Below are 26,691 nucleotides of genomic sequence, written 5' to 3' on the forward strand. Positions count from 1 at the left end.
TGGAGCATCTTCTGGGTATATGCCCAGGATTGGTACTAGTAGGTCCTCAGGGAGTACTACGTCCAATTTTCTGAGGAACTGCCAAACTGATTTCCAGATTGTAATCCCACCAGCAGTGGAGGAGTGTTTCTCTTTCTCTACAACCATGCCAGTATGGAGCAGAGACTGAAGGAATGATCATCCAGAGACTGCCCCACCTGGGGATCCATCCCATATACAATCACTAAACCCAGACACTTTTGTGTGTATGCCAACAAGTGCTTGCTGACAGAAGCCTGTTATAGATGTCTCTGGAGAGACTCCACCAATGCCTGACAAATACAAAGGTGGATCCTCCCAGCCTACTATTGGACTGTGCACAGGGTCCCCAATGAAAGAACTAGAGAAAGGACCCAAGGACCTGAAGGGGTTAGCAGCCCCATAGGAGGAACAATAATATGAACTAACCAGTACCCTCCAGAGCTCCCATGGACTAAATCACCAACCAAAGAGTACACATGGTGGGACTAATGGCTCTAGGTGCATATGTAGCAGAGGATGGCATAGTTGGTCATCAATGGGAGGAAAGGTCTGTGAAGGTTCTATACCCCAGTGTAGGGGAACACCAGGGCCAGGAAGCAGGTGTAGTGGGGGGGGAGGGGGGGATAGGGGTGTTTTGGAGGGGAAACCAGGAAAGGGGACAACATTTGAAATGCAAATAAAGTAAATATCTAATTAAACAAAAACACTAAAAATTGACTTCCTTTTATCCTAATTGCTACATTCTCCTTTTTAGCCCATCTCCCATATATGCTATACTGTGATTTGGAGAAAGACTGTAACTGCTTCAGTAAGTAAAGAAAAAAAATTGGGGGGGGGCATGAACCAAAATAATTCACTTCCCCATTAAAATATAAAACACCTTCAATATTGCAACAGTTAATAATATTTTAATTTCATTTTTGACAATTTAAAATCTTGTATCAACAGTGTTTCACAGGATGCTTCTCCCATCTTTAAGCTCTTAAAATCTGTGTGGAACTTTTTTTTGCAATATCTCCTGAACTTAAATATTGATATTCTGTTAGGGATAAACATTTAACGTTCATTTATTCTCAGCATTTTGACCAGTTATAAGTCTCTGTATTAAAATTCACCCACTAAAAATGGCAATACTTAGAAAAGAATACGTGTTAAGTACATTTATATTCTTTAATTTTACTGGAAAAGACCATTTCTTCTTGGCTTACACATTCTGGGCTGTGTGAGCACCAGCACGTGTCATCTGTTGCCGTAAAGAGGGTGACTAACAGGGCACATAAGTGCTGTGCTGACTGTGCTGCTGTGTCTCTTGGATGTACAATAAGGCAGTCACTGCAAGACTGAAGAACTGATGTAAATATTAATTTATTGCACTGAAATTGAGCATCTGAGTTAGCATCTGAGTGGTGAACAAGACTGATTTGTCTAATGACAAGATCTTTTTTTGACTTTTTAATTATATACTTAATAGACTGAAAGGATGCTACAGAAACAGTTCAGAAAGACTCACTTAGCTTTCTCTTGATTATATCTTACATAACCATAGTACAATATCAATATCAAAAGGAGCCATTGGCATAGGTACAACACACTTAATCTAGGCCAGTCTATCAGTTGTGTGGATTTTTAGCCAACATAATAAATATACAGAGTGACAGCATTTCCACAAAGAACCCCCCTCATATCCCACCTTCTCTCAGGCCAGGAGCCTTCTTCTCTGAATCTCTGACTCCTGGCAATCACTTATCCATTGTCTGTCCCTATCATTTTGTCATTTATAGACTGTTACATAATTAGAATCACATATGAACTTTGAGAATATCAAGAGCACGAGACTGCTATGTTTCTTCTTACATAGGATTCTATTGTATGGCTGTGTCACCAGTGACTTAACCAACCATATTCTAAAGAAGATATGATTGTCCACAGTCTTTGGCCATTGCAAATAATTAGTATGCTCATTCACATGTTAGTGTTTTCACACATGTATCTAACTAGCTTTGTATGTTACCTGCTATCCTTTTGAGTAAATTAATGTGTTTATGCTGTTTGGCCATTTTTCATTTTTTTAAATTTATACTTTTATTTTAATGCCAGGGAATTAAACCCAAACCTCATGTATGCTAAGAGTGAACTCTTTCACTAAGCTATAGTCTTATATAAAGTATAAAATTTTAATTTAGATGATTCAATTTATCATATATTTTCTTTTATAGATTATGCTTTTGATATTTCAGTTTGAGGAGTTTTTTCTAAGCCACACATAGAAAAATATTTTCCTATGTCTTCTTTTATTTAATTTTATGTTTTGCCTGCACATATATATGTGTGAGGGTGCAAACTCTCCTGGGACTGGAATTACAGAGAGTTCTGAGCTGCCATGTGGGTGCTGGCAATTGAAGCTAGGGCCTCTGGAAGAACAGCCTGTGTTCTTAACTTCTGAGCCAGCACCTTCTACCATGCCTTCTTTTAAAAGTTTAAAGTGTAAGCCAGGTGTGGTAGTATACATCTGTAACCTAAGCACACAGGAAGCTAGGGATCCTGAATTTGAACTAGTCTGGGCTATATATCAAACCTCTCCTGCTAAAAATGAAGACAGTTTTAAGTTTTACATTTAGATCAGTGATCTCTATGACCTCACTGTAGTATTAGGTCCATGGAGGAATGTGTGCCCTGTGGCTCAGTCACATGTGGTTATGGATAGCTATGAATATAGCTTCAAACAAGCACAAATGTACAGTTAACTTGTGCTGGTACAAGAGGAACTATGGTGACTTTATTGTGTGGTTTCTCAGCACAGACTTTGTAGAGGACAATATTGTGTCACCAGGTCAAAAGGTTACACATAGTTTAGGTGAGTGGGTTTTTTCCTTCTTTTCCTTCCTTCTTTCCTTCCTCCCTTCTTTCCATGGTCCATTAGTATTTAATTGGAAACACTTTGTTTCATCCTTCCTTAATGTTAATACTGTTGCAATTTTTCAGGTGTTTATTTTCTGGGTTTTATACTGTTTCCTTTATTTGCCTATCACTCTTCCAATACCAGTTTTGAACTACATTAAAAAAAAAATCTTAGTATTTGATACAGTGATTCCTCACACACTACTCTTTTTCAAGACCTATGTAGTTTCTCCACCAGGAGTCCAGCCAGCACATACTACCACATCATGTAGGGGACCCTATCTACATCTCTGAGAAACCTCTTGCAAAAAGAACCCAGCCTGCACAGCACTCTGCAACTGTTTCCACTGGCTGGGCCTGGTGACACTGCCTAGGAGCCATAATCCAGGCATTAGCCACCTAATTCATGAAAAAAGTCTGCCTAGAGTTCCTAGGACCCCCTAGGCCTTCTGCACAAAGTAGAAGACCATGGCTTCCCTTGTTAAGGCCAACCTTAGTTGCTGTAGAACTACCTGCACCAGACCCACAAAGGAAAATGGCATCTCTACCCCACAAAGATTTAGTCCTTTCCTGAATGTGGTAAACATCTCCACTGAAAGATGACAGGTAGTCCAAACAAAAAAGAAAACAAAACCAAAAAAGAAAACTCAACCAACCAACTATTCCAGATGCACAAGTCCTGGTACAGAATAAAAAACCAACCAACTCCCATCCCATGTCCCCCCATACACAAATCACCTGTATTCTGCTAGTCTCCATCTCTTAACTTCCACAACCCCATGGTTCCTTTATACCTTCCTGTCTCTGCAGATACTTGTGTTATTCCCTCACGTCAGAAGAGTTGGAGTAGGAACTACAGATGAATGAATCCATGCAACAGTTGTCTTCCTGGGTCTGGTTATCTCACTCCATATGATCTTTTCTGGAAAAATTGGTTTACCTGCAAAATTTATGATTTTTTTCTTTCTTTCTTTTTTAAATTCTTCTCTTATACATGCATCCTGACCAGTTTCTCTTTCACTTCTAGTTTTACTCCATCTTCCTTCTCCCTCAGATCCACTCCTCCTCCATTTTATGAAGTATAGGAGATATGAAGCAGAGAAGCAGAAAAATGGGAGAAGTAGGTCTCCAACAGAAAGGGAGAAGGGGAGTCAATATAGAAATAAAAGGAGAGACAAACGATAAATAAAACTAGGATTGTTTCCAGTGATGAACTGTGCCCCACACTCCATTTCTCACTCCAGGTCCCTGCCTGCTTTCCAGGAGGCCACTCTGGCACCAGGAACCCTAGGCCACACTAGTACTAGAGACCCCAGAGGCACCATTAGCACCCCAAAACTCAGAGGCTACGCAGGATACAAAACCCCAGGGAAGACATCCTACTAGACATGTAAATACACTGGTCATCAGAACCCCAAACCACTCAGGTCAAAGACTGAGAGGAAATAAAAATGAAAGGAAAACACATAAAAACCCCACCCCCATCCATTAAAGATGAACTTAGAATTCAGCACCTAAGCCTATAATAACCACAAAACCTAGATGTCCAGAGGCCACCATAAGTACATAATCAACAACAGCCAGAGTAATATGGCACCACCAGAGCCCAGCTATCCTACTACAGCAAACCCTGGGTATCCTGACACAACTGAAACACAAGAAAATTACCCTAAAACTAGTCTTAAAAGATGATAGAGGCATCTATCATTCACCTTTTCCTCCTTAAGGAAGAAAGAAATAAACCCCTTGAAGAAATACAGGGAAATACAATCAAACAGGTGAAGGAAATGAATAAAATTGTTCAGAATCTGAAAATGGAAATAGAAGCAATAAAGAAAACACAAACTGAAGGAATTCTGAAAATGCAAAAAATAGGAAGCTGAACGGGAACTGCAGAGGCAAGCTTCACCGACAGAATACAAGAAGTGGGGGAGAATCTCAGGTACTGAAGCTATAGCAAAAGAAATGGGTACATCAGTGAAAGAAAATGTTAAATCTAAAACTTTACTGACATAAAACATCTACTAAATCTGGGCACTATGAAAAGACCAAAACTAAGAATAATAGGAATACAAGAAAGACAAGATTCCCAGCTCAAAGGTTCAGAAAATATTTTCAATAAAATCATAGAAGAAAAATTCCTTAACCTAAAAGAAGAAAACACCAAATAGAGTGGATCAGAAAAGAAAACTGTTCTGCCACTTAATAATCAAAGCTCTAGATGAACAGAGCAAATAGATATTCAAAGCTGAAAGGGGAAAAGACCAAGTAACATACAAAGGCAGAACTATCAAAATTACACTCATCAGCAGAAACTCTAAAAGCCAGAAGGGCTTGGGCAGATGTCTTACAGTCCCTAAGAAATCACAAATGCCAGCCCAGACTTCTAAACCCAGAAAAATCTTTCAATCACCATAGACAGAAAAATCAAGATACTCCATGACAAAAACAAATTTAGACAATATCTATCCGCAAATCTAGCGCTACAGAGGATATTAAAAAGAAAACTACTACTCAAGGAAGTTAAACACCCAAGCAAACACAGGAAATAAATAATTGCACACAAGTGAAACACAAGGGAATTCCACACAAGGGAAGCATCAAAATAACAAGAATTAACAAATATTGGTCTTTAACATCTCTCAACATCAACGGACTAAATTCCCCAATAAAAAGACACAGGGTAACAGAATGGATTTGAAAACAGAATCCTTCATTCTGCTGCATACAAGAAATACACTGCACCACTCCTGTTACCTTCATCAGGCCTGCTGTACCAGGAAATTCCAGGTTAGATGTCTTCTGCCCCAATCCCCTGCCTTACAATTCCCCTGAGACATTCCCAGCTACCCTGAACTGCCTGATGTCCCCCCCGCCCCCAGTCCCCTAAGCTCCATTGTCCAGCCACTACTCTACACATTTTAACCAGCAACATCCAGGTTAAACCCTTCCCCTGCCCCAAGCCCCTGCCCTCCAGGTGCTCAGGAGTAGATGGCCAGCTGCCCTGAACATACACTGCCCCCTGAGCACCATAATCCAGCTCAAGACTGTACACCAGAGGCCTCCTGCACCAGAAACATACAGGTTAGGTCTACTTTCCCAAGACCTGCTACACTAGGAATATCCAAGGACAATCAGAAGGCTAAAGGCCAGCATAAGAACATAATCAAGACCCAGGGCAATATGGCACCTTCAGAGCAAAGCTATTCTACTACAACAGGCCCTGGGTATCCAAACACAACCAAAGCACAAGAAAATGATCTTAAAAGCAATCTTGAAAGAAGAGAGAGGCCTTTAAAGAGAAAAATAATAAATGCCCTTTAAAAATCCAGGAAAATATAGTTAAACAGGTGAAGGAGGTGAATAAAACTGTTCAAGACCTGAAAATGGAAATAGAAGCCCCCCCCTCAATAAAACCCAAAACACCACCACCAACGACAAAACAAATAAAAAACCAAACAGGCAAAAACCACACATCTTACACTGCTTAGAATGGTTAAGATTAAAACCTTAAGTGACAGTACATGATGGTGAGGACAGAGAACATGGGGAACACTCCTCCATTGCTGGTGGGAGTGCAAACTTGGACAACCACTTTGGAAATCAATGTGGCAGTTTCTTAGGAAACTGGGAATAGTTCTACCTCAAAACCCAGCTATAACACTCCTCAGTATATACCCAAAACATGCCCTATTATACCACGCAGACACCTACTCAACTATGTTCATAGCCTATTTACTCATAATAGCCAAAAACTAGAAACAACCTAGATATCCTCCAAATGAAGACTACATAAAGAAAATGTGGTATATTTCCACAATGGAATATTATTCTGCTATTAAAAACAATGACACTATGAAATTTGCTGGCAAATGAATGGAACTAGAAAATATTATATTGAGTGAGGAAACCCAGACCTAGAAAAACAAACATGGTATGCACTCACTGATAAGTGCATATCAGCCACAAAGTCCAAAATATCCATGCTACAATCCACAGACTCAACAAAGCTAAGTAACTAGTAGGGCCCGAGGCAAGAACACTTGAATCTCACTGAGAAGGGGAAATAGAATAGACATGGGGGATGGATGAAGAGAGGGGATTGTGTAGGGGAGAAGTAGGGATGGAAACAGGAGGTATCAAGTGGAGGAAGGACTGAAGAAGAGAATACTGGAAGAGACAACTGGAATTTGGAGTGAGGAGGCATCTCTGGGAAGAGCTAGAAAACTAGGACAGTGGAAACTCTCATGAATCTAAGGTTAACCCTAGCTAAAATTCCTAGCAGCAGAGGAAATGGAACCTGAACCGGCCATCTCCTGTAACCTGGGAAGACTTCCAGTGAAGGGACTGAGACACCAACCCAGCCACAAAACCTTAAGACCCACAACTTGTCCTGATTATAAGATACACAGTGATAAAGATGGCACAGAAATTGAGGGAAGGGCTAACCAATGTCTGGTCCAATTTGAGACCCATAACATGAGAGGGAGCCTACCCCTAAAGCCATTTATGATATTCTGATATACTTGCAGTCAGGAGCCTACCATAAGTCTCATCAGAGAGGTTTCATCCAGCAACTGATGGAAACTGATGCAGAGACCCACAAGAGGAAGAAGGAAAGGAAGGGGTGAAGGAGCCAAAGAGGTCAAGGACACCACAAGAAAACCTACAGAATCAACTAACCTGGGCCATTAGGGGACCGCAGAGACTGAACTGCCAGCCAGAGAGCATGCACAGGACAGACCTAAACCCTGTGCAGACATGTAACAGTTGTGCAGCTCAGTCTTTGTGTGGGACTCCTAAAGCAGCAGCAGGGGTTGTCTCTGACTCTGTTGCCTGCCTTTGGATTCTTTGCCTAACTGGGCTGCCTTGTCTAGCCTCAATAGCAGAAGATGGGCCTAGCTCTACTGCAATTTGATAAGCCAAGGAGGGCTGACATCCATGGTAGGCCTCCCCTTTTCTGAGGAGATAAGGAGAAGGAGTAGATGGGTGGGAGGTAAGTTGAGAGGGAAGAATTTGAAAGAGAAGAGGGAGGGAAAGCTGTGATCAGAATGTAAAGTAAATACATAAATTATTAACAAAAGGCCAGGGTTGTTTGATAAAGCATCAGGAAAATTTATTAATATATATACATGTGTATATACACATATGTATGTATATATATACACATATATATGTATGTATATGTATATATGTGTGTATGTATATGTATATATGTGTGTATATATACATACACACACACACACACACACACACACACACACATATATGTATGTATGCCTCTGAGCTTACAATACTCTTCACAGAAACTATACTAACAAAAGCCATAGTACCAGTACAAGAAGTGTCTTCTCAAATGGTTGGCTAGGGTAGTCTAAGTAATTTCTAAAATAATATAGACAATTGCCATTGCCCTTGATTACCTTCAGAGGTTAAGGGTGGGCCCATATTTCTTAAGACACTACACACTTAAGATACTGGAGTCAGATTATATGAGCTGAATCCAACTTGAAAATGTTCTTCCTTCGGTCTTGTTTCCATGGTTCCAGAAAATATACAAGCTGCCACAGGAGGGAAGTAATTATCCACACTCAATACCTATGAACCAAAACACTGATCAGCATGGCTAAATAACCACAAAGGTACAATAAGGGACACTCACATGTTGATTGTAACAACTATCCAATTAAGCTTAAGGCCTACTCAATAGGAGGCAAATCATGTATGGGACTAGAAATATTAGCCAGCTTCTCAGGGTTAGTGAGGTGACAGATCTTAGAAAAAAAACTACTAGTATCACTTTGTTAGACCAATATAATTCCTACTACACATAAAAACAGGTCTAAGATAGAAATCTACAGTTCTAAGTGCCTACATTTAAAGTAACAACAATAACAATAATAATGGGGAAAAGCCTTGAAGATATGGGCACAGGGGAAAAATTCCTGAATAGAACAGTAATGGCTTGTGCTGTAAGATCGAGAATTGACAAGTGGGACCTCATGAAACTACAAAGCTTCTGCAAGGCTAAAGACACCATCAATAAGACAAAAAAACCACCAACAGATTGGGAAAGGATCTTCACCTATCCTAAATCAGATAAGGGACTAATATCCAATATATATAAAGAACTCAAGAAGGTAGACTCCAGAAAGTCAAATAACCCCATTAAAAAATGGGGCTCAGAACTGAACAAAGAATTCTCACCTGAGGAATACCGAATGGCAGAGAAGCACCTGAAAAAATGTTCAACATCCTTAATCATCAGGGAAATGCAAATCAAAACAACCCTGAGATTCCACCTCACACCAGTCAGAATGGCTAAGATCAAAAATTCAGGTGACAGCAGATGCTGGCGAGGATGTGGAGAAAGAGGAACACTCCTCCATTGTTGGTGGGATTGCAAGCTTGTACAACCACTCTGGAAATCAGTTTGGCGGTTCCTCAGAAAATTGGACATAGTACTACCGGAGGATCCAGCAATACCTCTCCTGGGCATATATCCAGAAGATGTCCCAACCGGTAAAAAGGACACATGCTCCACTATGTTCATAGCAGCCCTATTTATAATAGCCAGAAGCTGGAAAGAACCCAGATGTCCCTCAACAGAGGAATGGATACAGAAATTATGGTACATTTACACAATGGAGTACTACTCAGCTATTAAAAAGAATGAATTTATGAAATTCCTAGCCAAATGGATGGACCTGGAGGGCATCATCTTGAGTGAAGTAACACAATCACAAAAGAACTCACACAATATGTATTCACTGATAAGTGGATATTAGCCCAAAACTTAGGATACCCAAGATTTAAGATACAATTTGCTAAACGCATGAAACTCAAGAAGAATGAAGACCAAAGTGTGGACACTGTGCACCTTCTTAGAATTGGGAACAAAACACCCAGGGAAGGAGTTACAGAGACAAAGTTCGTAGCTGTGATGAAAGGATGGACCATTTAGAGACTGCTGTATCCAGGGATCCGTCCCATAATCAGCTTCTAAACGCTGACACCATTGCATACACTAGCAAGATTTTGCTGAAAGGACCCAAATATAGCTGTCTCTTGTGAGATGATGCCGGGGCCTAGCAAACACAGGAGTGGATGTTCACAGTCAGCTATTGGATGTATCACAGGGCTCCCAATGGAGAAGCTAGAGAAAGTACCTAAGGAGCTAAAGGGATCTGCAACCCTATTGTTGGAACAACATGATGTACTAACCAGAACCCTGGAGCTCTTGTCTCTAGCTGCATATGTATCGAAAGATGGCCTAGTCGGCCATCAATGGAAAGAGAGGCCCATTGGACTTGCAAACTTTATATGCCCCAATATAGGGGAATGCCAGGGCCAAAAGAATGGGAATGGGTGGGTAGGGAAGTGGGGGGCGCTATGGGGGACTTTTGGGATAGTATTGGAAATGTAATTGAGGAAAATATGTAATAAAAATATAAAAAAAAAAAAAAAGAAAAAAAAAAAACAAAAAAACAAATGTGTGTGTGTGTGTGTGTGAGAGAGATTTTGTGTGTTGAAACAATCACATAGATATATATGTGTATATTATATATGAAATATATACTGCATGTTATATATATATTATTTTATGATTACATATATACATATGTATAATCAGATTTAAAATAAAAATTATAAAAAACAAACAAACAAAAAAATAACAATAATAAATAATGAGAAAGAACAAAACAAAAATTCTGTAATAGAACAAGCCAATTCCAAACACAGTAGATGGCAAAAAAAAAAGGAAGAAAAGAAAAAAAAAAGAAATAAAAGCAGAGATTAATGACATAGAAATGAAAACAATACAAAAAAATGATCGAAAAGCTTATTCTCTGAGACGATAAATAAGACCAATAGATCCTTAGCCCAACTAACCAAATAAATAGAGAAACCCAATTAACATAATCAGAAACGAACAGGAAAGCAACACACACCAAGAAATACAGAAAAATAAGGGGATACTTTGAAAACCTGTACTCCATTAAGTTGGAAAATCTAAGAGATGGATGAGTTCCTTGACTTATCCAAACTGCCAAAGTTAAATCAAGAAGAGTCCAACAATCTAAACAGAGACACAGCACAGAGGGAGAGTAAGACAGCCATAAAAATCCTGCCAACTCAAAACCAAACAAACAAATGAACAAACAAACAAACAGGTCCAGACAGATTTCCAGCAGAATATTAGCAGACTTTGAAACCAATCCTTCTTGAAAGAAAGAAAGAAAGAAAGAAAGAAAGAAAGAAAGAAAGAAAGAAAGAAAGAAAGAAAGAAAGAAAGAAAAAGAAAGGAAGGGGTGGGGAGGGGGAGGGAGGGAGGGAGAGAGGGAGGGAGGGAGAGAGAGAGAGAGAGATGAGGAAGAGGAGGAGGGAGGAAGGGAGGGAGGGGTAGGGAAGGAAGCACTAGAAGGCTCACCTCAGGCATTAAGACCCAGCAGAGCCTGCTATAGCAGCTCCCAACTGAGGGCAACTTGTCTAGCACTGATAGTTATCCCTAGCAGTCCTGCTGGGATCTGTGTTTTACCAACATTGAGTCCAGGGCTGCTGCAAATCTTACAGTATTAGTTCCCAATCCAGCATATAAAAAGCAAAAACAAAAGGAATTTAATGGTATTTTTGGAGGGGTTGTTTGTTTGCTTGCTTATTTGTCTCATATTGCTTTGTTTGGACACAAGTACACAGAATAGATGTATTTACTGCAGATGCAGAAATTCACAGGATAGTTACATTTAGAAACACAAGTACACCCAGCATTAGACTATGGGTACAATGCTTCAAAGCTACTTCTACAGGGACTGCCTGCTCTCATACAACCAAGTAGAAAAGCATTGTATATTCAATTTTTATAGTTATACTTCTGCAAAAACATCTATTGCCATGACAAACAAAAGGAAGACAGCTTTAAAAAGCTTTCATCTTAAAAGTTTTTCATCTTGATTTGGTTGTAAACACAGATCACTAAAATGAGTACAGTTATAAAAAAGAATCACTCGGAAAAGGGTAGGCAAGTACGAAAGGAAAGCATCTACATATTTCACATATGGCTCCTATTTAATACACACAGCCTAGTGCAAAAGCTCCTATGACATTGAATGGTGCCATAAGAAAGCCTATTTTCTGACATTTAGAGAACTGGAGAGTATAGTTATCAACACATATTGATTTGTTGATCTGGCTTGAGCCATATAGAGCCTATGTAAAGGACTATGGGCAATCAGATCTAGAACATGTTCTAGTCACTTACCCCTCTCCATAGATAACAACTCATGAGCAACAGCACGACAACAGCTACTGGAATGAACTAGAAACCAAGCAACAAGATTGTCAAGGACTGTGTGTGTGTGTGTGTGTGTGTGTGTGTGTGCAGGTGTGGGTGAAGGTACATGCATGTGCAGGCACATGTGGGATGCAGAGGACAACCTCACATGTCCACCGTCAGTTGTGTCTCAACATTTTTGTCTGTTGTTTGTGTTGAGAAAAGGTTTCTTGTTAATATGCAAATCAGCCAGCAGGCTAGGTTGGCCAGTCAGCAAGCACCACAGATCTGCCTGCATCTAATACCTGGCACAAAACCAAACCAAAACCATCAGTCCAGGAACTGAAGTGCTGCAGGGCAAGCACTGTGCTGACTGAGATACCTTCCCTGTCATGTGGACTTCCTTTGAATTTACAAGTTTCCACAGTTAACATTCATGCTTTTTAAGTGATAAGTCCCAAGTAACACATTTCACAAGGAGATTTAGAATAGCAAATAAATGGCACCACATGCTAAGGCACTGCAATGCTAACTGCATATGCAGTTCTGTGACTCTACCTCCTAGACCCTGATAGCCACTGACAGGCTTCCTTAGCCTGAAGGTCACCTCTCCACTGCTACCTGGTGGCAAGAGGATTCACAGAACTGAAGATCAAATACTGCCTTCTGTTAACACACATTTACTATCAGCTTTGCATTCCAGAGCCAAGGAGGACAGAGCCCAAACACAAGGACTTGTCCTTCACCTTTCCAAAGCTTGTTTGCATGAAGACAAACTTCATTTCTATATAATCCTCCAATTCAGAAGGAATACCACTAAAAAATGGTAAAATACACTGTGCATAGGATTTTAAAGAAACCTGAAAGCAGAAAGTGGCTTCATCTAGCAATGGACTCAAAGCTGTTCTGCTGAACAACTCTGGGGCTGGGGAGGGGTTGAATTAACACATGACCTGTGCAGTAGTGGAACCAGGTCACGCTCAGGATCCCTTTACAATATTCATCACTACTTCATGTGTCTTGGAGTTCACTGCCCAAAGAGCGTCAAAACTTCCCTTTAATACTATCTTAGCACAAGAAGTCCCCTGGTTTTAGGTAAAGATCCAGAAAATAGTTTAAAAATATTTAGTCTGTATTTTAAAATGTATGTCTGTGGTTTTGTGCATTCACATGGTATGCAGGTAAGCATGCTTGTATGCAGACTCAGGGTCAGCGGAGGCATCAGGTGCCCAACTCAATCATTCTCCACATTATTTCCTAGGGACAGAGCCTCACACTAAGGATGAGGCTGACTGGTGGTCAGCCAGCTACAATGGTCCTCCATACCCAGCTTCTTATTTGGGTGCTGGGAATTCTAACTCTAAGACTTTATACTTGCACAACAAGTATGCTTACCCACTGAGACATCTCCATTGTCCCTTTTTAAAATTATTCAAACTTCTAATAATCATTGTCATTAAAATGTCAAGTTGAATATAGCTTCTTTCTTTTTTGAGAAGTTTCTATGTGAGTACTCTATATTATTTTCCCTCCCTTCCCTCCCTCCAACTCCTCCCATGCCGCCCTATTCCTACTCAAATCCATGGCCCCCTATCTTCAATTATAATGTGTATATACATAATATATATTATATGTAATATAATATATTATACATATAAACTTACAAAAACAACTTCCTGAGGTCATTTAGTATTGCTAAAATGTATATGCATTTAGGTCTGATCACTTGGAATTGAAAAACCTATCAGGGGTTCATCCCTTGAGAAGAATGATGTCAGTCTCTCAACAAGTCATTAGTTGCCCACAGGTTTTTATCTAGGGACTGGGACTTGTGAGATTTCTACTGGTATACATTGACATGGCAACTGGTGTTGCCATTTACAGGTCTTACTATTGTACAGACAACCATACTGTTGAGATTTCATGAATGCAGATTCCCTACCATGTACAGAAGATACCACCTCACAGCAGATGTCTTGTACAGATTGCCACTGTCTGAGTCACCTGTGACTAACTCCACAGAGCCTCTGAAGAATACCTTCATTGAGTACATCATCAGGATAACACCATCCACCATTACTAGTACTTCTGGGACATGTGGGCAGCATTTTCTCCCTTACTGTCACCAGATTTCTTACCAAAATGAGGGTAAATGAGAAGATCCAAAACATTTTTGCATTAATACTTGTCTAGAATTTTCTCTATCTTTACAAACATCTGGAAACTTAGATAAAAGGTTTTTGTTTTTAGGACTGAAACTTGATATGAAGTCCAGTCTAGCCTCAAATTCATAGCAATCCTCCTGCTTCTGTCTCTCAGAGTGCTGGATTAAAGGAGTATACAACCATGCATGGCTTGAGTTTAATTGTAAGTAAATGAATATAATACTGCCTCCTGAAAGAAAAATAGAGAAAGCAAATGCTAATGTGCAGGAGCACATTAGAATACAGTGGCAGAAAAGGCTCACAAACCTCAGCAAGTAGATGACCGGGTAATGAAAGCTAACTGCCTGAAGGCAATATTTGTAAGATGTCAATATTTGTAAGTGTGGTTAGCTATATTCAAAGAGAAGTCAGGATTTTTTTCTTATTTTTGTGTCAGATTTTATATTAGTGAAAATAACTTTAAACATTTATGTTACTACACAACTATAAAGATGACTACACATTACAGGCATCTGCTGTTTACAATGGATAGCCAGACAAAGATGCTATTAGGATAAAGTAGAAAAGAAAAATTGCTAACTGCAGTAGACAATAGGTGTCAAAATCACAATACATCTGAGTTGATGGCATCCAAATGGCAAACCTTGGCATAAGTACTGGTGGCTCCTAAGGCACCATATTTTGCTGCCACAGTTATTTAACACCTCACTGATAACTTGGTATAAATTATTTGATATCCATAAACCAAAACAGCATTACAATTTAGAAGGCTAAAAGCTTTACAAAGAGAAAGTAACAATTACAAAGCACAGTTTATAAATGATGTGAATACATATCCACTTTAAAAATACACAGTGCTCTTAGAGCTTTGCCAGGTTTTCTGTTTTGTTTGTTTGTTTTGTTCTGTTTTTAATGGAGTTTCTCCATGCACTGTAAAAATTCTGTCTCAGACTTCTAAGAGCTGAGATTACAGGCACATTCCATCACAACTGAAGAGCCATTTTAGCTACTTGAATATTTATATGTTATCTTACATGCATCTGGTTCAAAACTCCCCCAAAGTACTTTTTATACCTGACTATTGTACTAACAAAAACAAATATAGGAATATTAATACATTAAATATGATGAGTAACTTATTAACTCCAGACATAGTAACAAATAATATGTACCAGTATATTCATTAGATTCTTGTGTAGAATCAATTAATCATATGTTAAAACTCAACAATAATGATAATGACAAAAATTTAAGTTATTTTATTAGAGAAAATCAGTCGTTTTCTTTACCTTAGTCACTAGCATTTTCAAATACCATTGTTAATATATCTGAGAAATATATCATGAGAAAGAGCTAACATACAAGACCTACACTGAAATATTGATTTTGTAATATATTCTAATCTTGGGAAGTGTGATGGGTAATTCCAATAACAGTATTTAAAATTAGCAAAGAGATCTTGGCTCAGGGACTCCGCCGAACTTAGTCTACAGGTTAGAGTGAGGACCACAGAGGCAGACAGCTTCTGGGACAGGCGGGAGCCACAGAGCCGCTGAGGCAGCACCCTTTAGGGGCCGCAGACATCCGGCACCCTCCCAGTCGGAGGACAGTGACCTGCCCTGCAGGGAACGCCATCTTGGCTCCGGGACTCCGCCGAGCTTAGTCTCTACAGGTCAGAGTGGGGACCACGGGGGCAGACGGCTTCTGGGACAGGCAGGAGCCACAGAGCCGCTGAGGCAGCACCCTTTTGGGGCCGCAGACATCCGGCACCCTCCCAGTCGGAGGACAGTGACCTGCCCTGCAGGGAACGCCATCTTGGCTCCGGGACTCCGCCGAGCTTAGTCTCTACAGGTCAGAGTGGGGACCACGGGGGCAGACGGCTTCTGGGACAGGCGGGAGCCACAGAGCTGCTGAGGCAGCACCCTTTAGGGGCCGCAGACATCCGGCACCCTCCCAGTCGGAGGACAGTGACCTGCCCTGCAGGGAGCGCCATCTTGGCTCCGGGACTCCGCCGAACTTAGTCTGTACAGGTCAGAGTGAGGACCACAGAGGCAGACAGCTTCTGGGACAGGCGGGAGCCACAGAACCGCTGAGGCAGCACCCTTTTGGGGCCACAGACATCCGACACCCTCCCAGCCGGAGAACAGTGACCTGCCCTGCAGGGAGCGCCATCTTGGCTCCGGGACTCCGCCGAACTTAGTCTGTACAGGTCTGCTGACAGAGGATACTCAGAATCCCCAGAAGAACAACCTCTGAACAGAGACAACTATAACAACTCCAGAGATTACCAGATGGCGAGAGGTAAAGGTAAGAATCTTACTAACAGAAACCAAGACCACTCACCATCATCAGGACCCAGCACTCCCACTTCGCCCAGTCCAGGGCACCCCAACACACCTGAAAAACTAGACCTGGATTTAAAAGCATATCTCATGATGATGGTAGAGGACATCAAGAAGGACTTTAAAGAACTACAGGAGAACATGGCTAAAGAGTTACAAGTCCTTAAAGAAAAACAGGAAAACACAACCAAACTGGTAGAAGTCCTTAAAGAGAAACAGGAAAACACATCCAATCAGATGATGGAAATGAACAAAACCATACTAGACCTAAAAAGGGAAGTAGACACAATAAAGAAAACCCAAAATGAGGCAACACTGGAGATAGAAACCCTAGGAAAGAAATCTGGAACCATAGATGCAAGCATCAGCAACAGAATACAAGAGATGGAAGAGAGAATCTCAGGTGCAGAAGATTCCATAGAGAACATCGGCACAACAATCAAGGAAAATGGAAAATGCAAAAAGATCCTAACTCAAAACATCCAGGAAATACAGGACACAATGAGAAGACCAAACCTACGGATAATAGGAGTGGATGAGAATGAAGATTTTCAACTCAAAGGACCAGCAAACATCTTCAACAAAATTATAGAAGAAAACTTCCCAAATCTAAAGAAAGAGATGCCCATGAACATACAAGAAGCCTACAGAACTCCAAATAGGCTGGACCAGAAAAGAAATACCTCCCGACACATAATAATCAGAACAACAAATGCACTAAATAAAGATAGAATACTAAAAGCAGTAAGAGAAAAAGGCCAAGTAACATATAAAGGCAAGCCTATCAGAATTACACCAGATTTTTCACCAGAGACTATGAAAGCTAGAAGATCCTGGACAGATGTTATACAGACACTAAAAGGACACAAATTCCAGCCCAAGCTACTATACCCAGCCAAACTCTCAATTAACATAGATGGAGAAACCAAAGTATTCCACGACAAAGCCAAATTCACACATTATCTCTCCACGAATCCAGCCCTTCAAAGGATAATAACAGAAAAAAACCAATACAAGGACAGGAACCACGCCCTAGAAACAACAAGAAGGTAATCCCTCAACAAACCTAAAAGAAGACAGCCACAAGAACAGAATGCCAACTTTAACAACAAAAATAACAGGAAACAACAATTACTTTTCCTTAATATCTCTTAATATCAATGGACTCAACTCCCCGATAAAAAGACATAGACTAACAAACTGGCTACACAAACAAGACCCAACATTTTGCTGCTTACAAGAAACTCATCTCAGAGAAAAAGATAGACACTACCTCAGAATGAAAGGCTGGAAAACAATTTTCCAAGCAAATGGTCTGAAGAAACAAGCTGGAGTAGCCATTCTAATATCAGATAAGATTGACTTCCAACCCAAAGTCATCAAAAAAGACAGGGAGGGGCACTTCATACTAATCAAAGGTAAAATCCTCCAAGAGGAACTATCAATCCTGAATATCTATGCTCCAAATACAAAGGCAGCCTCATTCATTAAAGAAACTTTAGTAAATCTCAAAGCACACATTGCACCTCATACAATAATAGTGGGAGACTTCAACACACCACTTTCACCAATGGACAGATCATGGAAACAGAAACTAAACAGGGACACAGTGAAACTAACAGAAGTTATGGATCAAATGGATCTGGCATATATCTACAGAACATTTTACCCTAAAACAAAAGGATACACCTTCTTCTCAGCACCTCATGGTACCTTCTCCAAAATTGACCACGTAATTGGGCACAAAACAGGACTCAACAGATACAAAAACATTGAAATTGTCCCATGCATCCTATCAGATCACCATGGACTAAGGCTGATCTTCAATAACAAAATAAATAATAGAAAGCCAACCTTCACGTGGAAACTGAACAACACTCTTCTCAATGATACCTTGGTCAAGGAAGGAATAAAGAAAGAAATTAAGGACTTTTTAGAGTTCAATGAAAATGAAGCCACAACATACCCAAACTTATGGGACGCAATGAAAGCATTTCTAAGAGGAAAACTCATAGCTCTGAGTGCCTCCAAAAGGAAACTAGAAAGAGCACACATTAGCAGCTTGACAACACACCTAAAAGCACTAGAACAAAAGGAAGCAAATTCACCCAAGAGGAGTAGACGGCAGGAAATAATCAAACTCAGGGGTGAAATCAACCAAGTGGAAACAAGAAAAACCATTCAAAGAATCAACCAATCAAGGAGCTGGTTCTTTGAGAAAATCAACAAGATAGATAAACCCTTAGCCAGACTCACTAGAGGGCACAGGGAAAGCATCCTAATTAACAAAATCAGAAATGAAAAAGGAGACATAACAACAGATCCTGAAGACATCCAAAACACCATCAGATCCTTCTACCAAAGGCTATACTCAACAAAACTGGAGAACCTGGATGAAATGGAGAAGTTCCTAGACAGATACCAGGTACCAAAGTTGAATCAAGATCAGGTTAATGATCTAAACAGCCCTATATCCCCCAAAGAAATAGAAGCAGTCATTAATAGTCTCCCAACTAAAAAAAGCCCAGGACCAGATGGGTTTAGTGCAGAGTTCTATCAGACCTTCAAAGAAGATCTAATCCCAGTTCTTCACAAACTATTCCACAAAATAGAAACAGAAGGTACTCTACCCAACTCATTCTATGAAGCCACAATTACTCTGATACCTAAACCACAAAAAGACCCAACAAAGATAGAAAACTTCAGACCAATATCCCTTATGAATATTGATGCAAAAATCCTCAATAAAATTCTTGCTAACCGAATCCAAGAACACATCAAAACAATCATCCATCCTGACCAAGTAGGTTTCATCCCAGGGATGCAGGGATGGTTCAATATACGGAAATCCATCAACGTAATCCAGTATATAAACAAACTCAAAGACAAAAACCACATGGTCATCTCGTTAGATGCGGAAAAAGCATTTGACAAGATCCAACACCCATTCATGATAAAAGTCTTGGAAAGATCAGGAATTCAAGGCCCATACCTAAACATGATAAAAGCAATCTACAGCAAACCAGTAGCCAACATCAAAGTAAATGGTCAGAAGCTTGAAGCAATCCCTCTAAAATCAGGGACTAGACAAGGCTGTCCACTTTCTCCATACCTATTCAACATTGTACTTGAAGTCCTAGCCAGAGCAATTCGACAACAAAAGGAGATCAAAGGGATACAAATTGGAAAAGATGAAGTCAAAATATCACTTTTTGCAGATGATATGATAGTATATATAAGTAACCCTAAAAATTCCACCAGAGAACTCCTAAGCCTGATAAACAGCTTCGGTGAAGTAGCTGGATATAAAATTAACTCAAACAAATCAATGGCCTTTCTCTACACAAAGAATAAACAGGCTGAGAAAGAAATTAGGGAAACAACACCCTTCTCAATAGTCACAAATAATATAAAATATCTTGGCGTGACTCTAACTAAGGAAGTGAAAGATCTGTATAATAAAAACTTCAAGTCTCTGAAGAAAGAAATTATAGAAGATCTCAGAAGATGGAAAGATCTCCCATGCTCATGGATTGGCAGGATCAACATTGTAAAAATGGCTATCTTGCCAAAAGCAATCTACAGATTCAATGCAATCCCCATCAAAATTCCAAATGAATTCTTCAACGAATTAGAAAATGCAATCTGCAAATTCATCTGGAATAACAAAAAACCTAGGATAGCAAAAACTCTTCTCAAGGATAAAAGAACCTCTGGTGGAATCACCATGCCGGACCTAAAGCTCTACTACAGAGCAATTGTGATAAAAACTGCATGGTACTGGTATAGTGACAGACAAATAGACCAATGGAATAGAATTGAAGACCCAGAAATGAACCCACACACCTACGGTCACTTGATCTTCGACAAGGGAGCTAAAAACATCCAGTGGAAGAAAGACAGCATTTTCAACAAATGGTGCTGGCACAACTGGTTGTTAACATGTAGAAGAATGCGAATCGATCCATTCCTATCTCCTTGTACTAAGGTCAAGTCTAAGTGGATCAAGGAACTTCACATAAAACCAGAGACACTGAAACTTATAGAGGAGAAAGTGGGGAAAAGCCTTGAAGATATGGGCACAGGGGAAAAATTCCTGAATAGAACAGTAATGGCTTGTGCTGTAAGATCGAGAATTGACAAGTGGGACCTCATGAAACTACAAAGCTTCTGCAAGGCTAAAGACACCATCAATAAGACAAAAAAACCACCAACAGATTGGGAAAGGATCTTCACCTATCCTAAATCAGATAAGGGACTAATATCCAATATATATATAAAGAACTCAAGAAGGTGGACTCCAGAAAGTCAAATAACCCCATTAAAAAATGGGGCTCAGAACTGAACAAAGAATTCTCGCCTGAGGAATACCGAATGGCAGAGAAACACCTGAAAAAATGTTCAACATCCTTAATCATCAGGGAAATGCAAATCAAAACAACCCTGAGATTCCACCTCACACCAGTCAGAATGGCTAAGATCAAAAATTCAGGTGACAGCAGTTGCTGGCGAGGATGTGGAGAAAGAGGAACACTCCTCCATTGTTGGTGGGATTGCAAGCTTGTACAACCACTCTGGAAATCAGTCTGGCGGTTCCTCAGAAAATTGGACATAGTACTACCGGAGGATCCAGCAATACCTCTCCTGGGCATATATCCAGAAGATGTCCCAACCGGTAAAAAGGACACATGTTCCACTATGTTCATAGCAGCCCTATTTATAATAGCCAGAAGCTGGAAAGAACCCAGATGTCCCTCAACAGAGGAATGGATACAGAAATTATGGTACATTTACACAATGGAGTACTACTCAGCTATTAAAAAGAATGAATTTATGAAATTCCTAGCCAAATGGATGGACCTGGAGGGCATCATCTTGAGTGAAGTAACACAATCACAAAAGAACTCACACAATATGTATTCACTGATAAGTGGATATTAGCCCAAAACTTAGGATACCCAAGATTTAAGATACAATTTGCTAAACGCATGAAACTCAAGAAGAATGAAGACCAAAGTGTGGACACTGTGCACCTTCTCAGAATTGGGAACAAAACACCCAGGGAAGGAGTTACAGAGACAAAGTTCGTAGCGGTGATGAAAGGATGGACCATTTAGAGACTGCCGTATCCAGGGATCCATCCCATAATCAACTTCTAAACGCTGACACCATTGCATACACTAGCAAGATTTTGCTGAAAGGACCCAAATATAGCTGTCTCTTGTGAGACGAAGCTGGGGCCTAGCAAACACAGGAGTGGATGTTCACAGTCAGCTATTGGATGTATCACAGGGCTCCCAATGGAGAAGCTAGAGTAAGTACCCAAGGAGCTAAAGGGATCTGCAACCCTATTGTTGGAACAACATGATGTACTAACTAGAACCCCGGAGCTCTTGTCTCTAGCTGCATATGTATCGAAAGATGGCCTAGTCAGCCATCAATGGAAAGAGAGGCCCATTGGACTTGCAAACTTTATATGCCCCAATATAGGGGAATGCCAGGGCCAAAAGAATGGGAATGGGTGGGTAGGGAAGTGGGGGGCACTATGGGGCACTTTTGGGATAGTATTGGAAATGTAATTGAGGAAAATATGTAATAAAAATATAAAAAAAAAAAATAAATAAAATTAGCAAAGAAAGACAGGCCTTTGGACCTACTTGTGAACAACTATTTTAGGTTAACCTGAGTTTATGAGGCACTTTCTTATTATATGAACTGTATTATTATATTATGTTATAATAATATTATAAATATATTAACTATACAATGCTCCTTCTACCCACTTCATGCAATGTCCCTCAATGGGAAAGCCTTTTTAGACGTAAGGTCCTAAACACTACAACTCTCATTAGTCAATCAACTTTGTAGACTCTCGACCATGGGCTGAACTCTATACAAGAGACGTTTTCCCCCTGCAAACTTCCGTTTTCAACAGACTGTTGTTCTCACTGCAGGCACTTCATGAGATAATGGGGTAGGAAAAGAAATAAGCTACTGAGCTAGCAGAAACAACACTGAGTAGGAACGATGTCCTCAATCCCAAGCCCTCCATGTGTTCCACTCTGGAGGAGGAAAAAGGAAAGCCTACAAAAGGGCTGGATAAAGCCCAAAATAAGATGGTAAAAGTAAAAGTACTCAATAATTACAATATAAACAGGATAAAAATCTCACCTGTCAACAAAAACATTTTCATCTTATACTGTCTGTATTCTTTAGAATGTATAAATCAAATTATCTTGGGCTGTCTTTAACCACTCAATAAGCATCCTCCACTGTCCACCTCTGTGTGTAACATAGCAATGTCTTTAAGTAACAGGTGTGAAATACTTCAGGTATGTGTGAATACCTCCTACCAACAACCCAAAAGCCTGCAGAGAAGACCTCGCCTGAGGTTCCTGTTGCAGATTAGAATCCATGGGAAGAAACTGTTCTGCAAAGACTGATTTTCACCATGAAGAAATCGATCTTGAGAGCGTGAGTAACCAAAATGGCTTCTTGAGCTGGCATGAGACAGAATCTCACTCTTCAGACCAGACTGACCTGCAGCTGATAACTCACCTGTGGGCTTTGAAAGTATGATGACCTTCTTGCCTCAGCCTCCATATGCTAGAATTACAGGTACAGGTAACCATGCTTGGCTGTCTTCTAAATTTCAAAACATTAATTCAGAGGCTGGAGAGATGACTCAGCAGTTAAGTGCTCTGGTCTTCCAGAGCACTAGAGGGTCAATTCTTAGCACCCACACGGTGGCTCACAACAGTCTGTGACTCCAGTACTTGGTGATCTAATGCCTTCCCGCCTCTTGGGCACCAGGCATGCACATGGTGCATAGATCAACATGCAGGCAAAACACAAATACACATAAAATAATAAAATTCTTTTAAAAATTAAACAGTGGGTCCACAATTGTCAAAATACTCCTTCCAAGACAAAGGACTACCTGGAGTCTCTTACTCTTGATTCTGAGTGCCTCTCAAGCACTTCCTTAGGATTCATGAAGACACTGCCTAAGGGGATAGCAAACATATCCTCAAGCTAGACACCTTCAGGTTTGAATCCTGGCCCCAAATCACCAGTTAATTTCTCCAATCAACTTAATGACTCTCTTTGTACATCAATTTTCTTACTAGTATGATTTTTGTGAAATAAATTTATGCACATCTATATTTATGTGTATCACAACAAATTTCTTTTTTTAAAAAAAAAAAAGACATTCTATAGATAATAGCTACTATAGCATGTAGGGGGAGAATAGTCATTTGTTCATTCAAGTGACACTAAAGAATTTCTTAGTGGCAGATTTGGGGAGACACAGGAATGAATAAATGGCTCCTGACAACTGATGTGTGTAACCTTACCTCCACCATCCCTGTCCTGTTGAGTGTCACCACTTCCACTGTGCAGGGGAATCTCATAGCTAGTGATGGAACTGGATTCACGAGTGCTACATGACTCCCAAACTTCTGTCTTCAACATTTAAACTTCACCTCCCTCACGTGAATACTTAGCATCCAGTCAAATGCAGAGATGCAGTCTGTAGACTTTGTTTTTATTATTTTTGACACACACTAAGAGTACTGTAAAAAGCATGTTTCATAGTCACAGAACAGTGGCTAACCGGTGACAGCTGAGTTCTCCTTTTGTCCACGTGGTAGCGTTGTTTTGATTTTGTTGTCACTGCTTGCTTGGTTTTGAGGCAGAGCCTCAGCCTATGCTGGCCTTCACAGCAACCCTCATTGCTCAGTCTTCCAAATCCTGGAACCACAAGAGTTTCCTCTAAGTTCTTGTCTTCTTTGACTTTCTTCCTTCCTTAAGAAAAGTAACATTCCTCTGGAAGACTGTCCACTCTGATTCATCTCAATTGTGTGGCTTCCACATATAAATTTTTCCCCTGAAGGAACTGGCACTTCCCAAGAATTTAATTTGGTTTATTTTTTCATGAGGGACACAGTTATTTAATAATGGATGGTTTGGGGAGATTTAATAAGGAAAGCCAGATTTGATTCAAAGGAAGAAACATTCTACACTTTTCTCTTACATTCCTTACTTTCACAAGGTGTTTTAGAAAACTAGGTCCTTTTCCTTCCGTTGCTACAGATTTTATTATGTGAAGAGAGCAGCCACACCTATTCAGATCAAGTAATTATTTCCCAAGGTTGACAATAACAGGAGAAAAGGCTGACTCACAGGAAGGGCAATACTGATACAATATAACAAAACTAGAAGGCTCTGGTGTAAGCTGTTTACTTCTCTTAAAACTGCATTTCCTCACTGTATGGGGGAGCACTCATGTGTGCACAACCCACCAGAACTGATTCTCTTCTTTCATCATGCAGGTACCAGGGATGGAACTCAGGTCATAAGTTTGGAAGCAAGTATTTAATTTACCTTCTGAGCCTTCTCTACTGTTCATAGGTACTCTATTTTATTATTATTATTATTATTATTTAAACAAATTTCTATTAGATATTTTCTTCATTTACAATTCAAATGCTATCCCAAAAGTCCCTTATACCCTCTGCCCACCCTGGTCCCCAACCCACCCACTCCTGCTTCCTGGCCCTGACATTCCCCTATATTGGGGCATATAATCTTTGCAAGACCAAGGGCCTCTCTTTCCACTGATGGCCGACTAGGCCGTCTTCTGCTACATATGTAACTAGAGACACAGCTCTGGGGGGGTACTGGTTAGTTCATGTTTTTGTTCCTCCTATAGGGTCGCAGACCCCTTTAGCTCCTTGGGTACTTTCTCTAGCTCCTCCATTGGGGGCCCTGTGTTCCATCCAATAGACTGTGAGCATCCACTTCTGTATCTGCCAGGCACTGGCATAGCCTCACAAGAGACAGCTATATCAGGGTCCTGTTGGTAAAATCTTGCTGGCATATGCAATAGTGCCTACGTTTGGTGGTTGATTATGGTATGGATCCCTGTAAATAAATCCTTTTTTATTTTGTTTTGTTTTCGTTGGTTTGATTTGGTTTGGTTTGGTTTTTTCGAGACAGGGTTTCTCTGTATAGCCCTGGCTGTCCTGGAACTCACTCTGTAGACCAGGCTGGCCTCGAACTCAGAAATCCACCTGCCTCTGCCTCCCAAGTGCTAGGATTAAAGGCATGCGCCACCACTGCCCGGCGGTACTCTATTTCTGAAATTGCTAGAGATTCCCTTTGAATTTAAAAACTAGAAGGAGGGCTGGAGGAATGGCTCAGTGGTTAAGAGTACTGACTGTTCTTCCAGAGGTCCTGAGTTCAATTCCCTGCAACCACATGGTGGCTGGCTCACAGCCATCTGTAATAGGATCTGATGCCCTCTTTTGGTATGTCTGAAGACAGCTATAGTGTACTCAAATAAATATATATTTAAAAAAATAAATATAAAAATTAGGAGGAGAAGACCAAATTTAAAAAATAGGAGAAGACCTCAGCAATGGATTGGAAAAACAAAACAAAACAAAACAGGATAGCTGGGCACAGTGAGAAGTAGCCTGCTTACCCAGGTGGCCTGAATTCTACTCCCAGTATGGGGGTGGGGAGGGCACAGATAAATAAAAGAGCAAACAGAACCTTTTCTTCTACAAGCATAGCTGCTTTACAGAAATAATTTATAGACTATACTGTGACTCTTGAATGAGAATGTTTCATATTTTGATCATCTCTTCAAAGCATTTGAAAATAAATCTAGTAACATAACCAAGGCATCAGACCAGTGTCTGTGCTGAAAACAGCTGGTGACAAAATGTGATGACAAAGCAAAACATTTTCACTTAATAACATTTTCATTCAGTTTGTTGAATCACAGCTAGAACTGGAAGAAATCTCCAGAATACTTTATCAGTTTCTTACTTCTACAGGAAATGATTACAGAGGACTCTCTGTGATCCAGTTTATGCATCATCTCACATCCTGACTTATCTAACGTGAGCACACACTTAACACACCATCCATCACGATTTTCTGTCATGTGCCTTCTATAGCTTCGGGACAAGGAATAGACAGC

The 26,691-nt window shown here is 40.2% G+C and overlaps 1 protein-coding gene across 3 annotated transcripts in view; it reads right to left on the reverse strand.

Annotated features, from left to right (window-relative positions):
- The window catches only part of Fgd4 (FYVE, RhoGEF and PH domain containing 4), a 185,635-nt gene that overhangs the window by 157,335 nt on the left and 1,609 nt on the right, over window positions 1-26,691 (reverse strand). The window lies entirely within an intron of this gene.

Source organism: Mus caroli, unplaced genomic scaffold, assembly GCF_978045245.1.
Source record: "Mus caroli unplaced genomic scaffold, Mus_caroli_1 scaffold_17, whole genome shotgun sequence".
Lineage (NCBI taxonomy): Eukaryota > Metazoa > Chordata > Mammalia > Rodentia > Muridae > Mus > Mus caroli.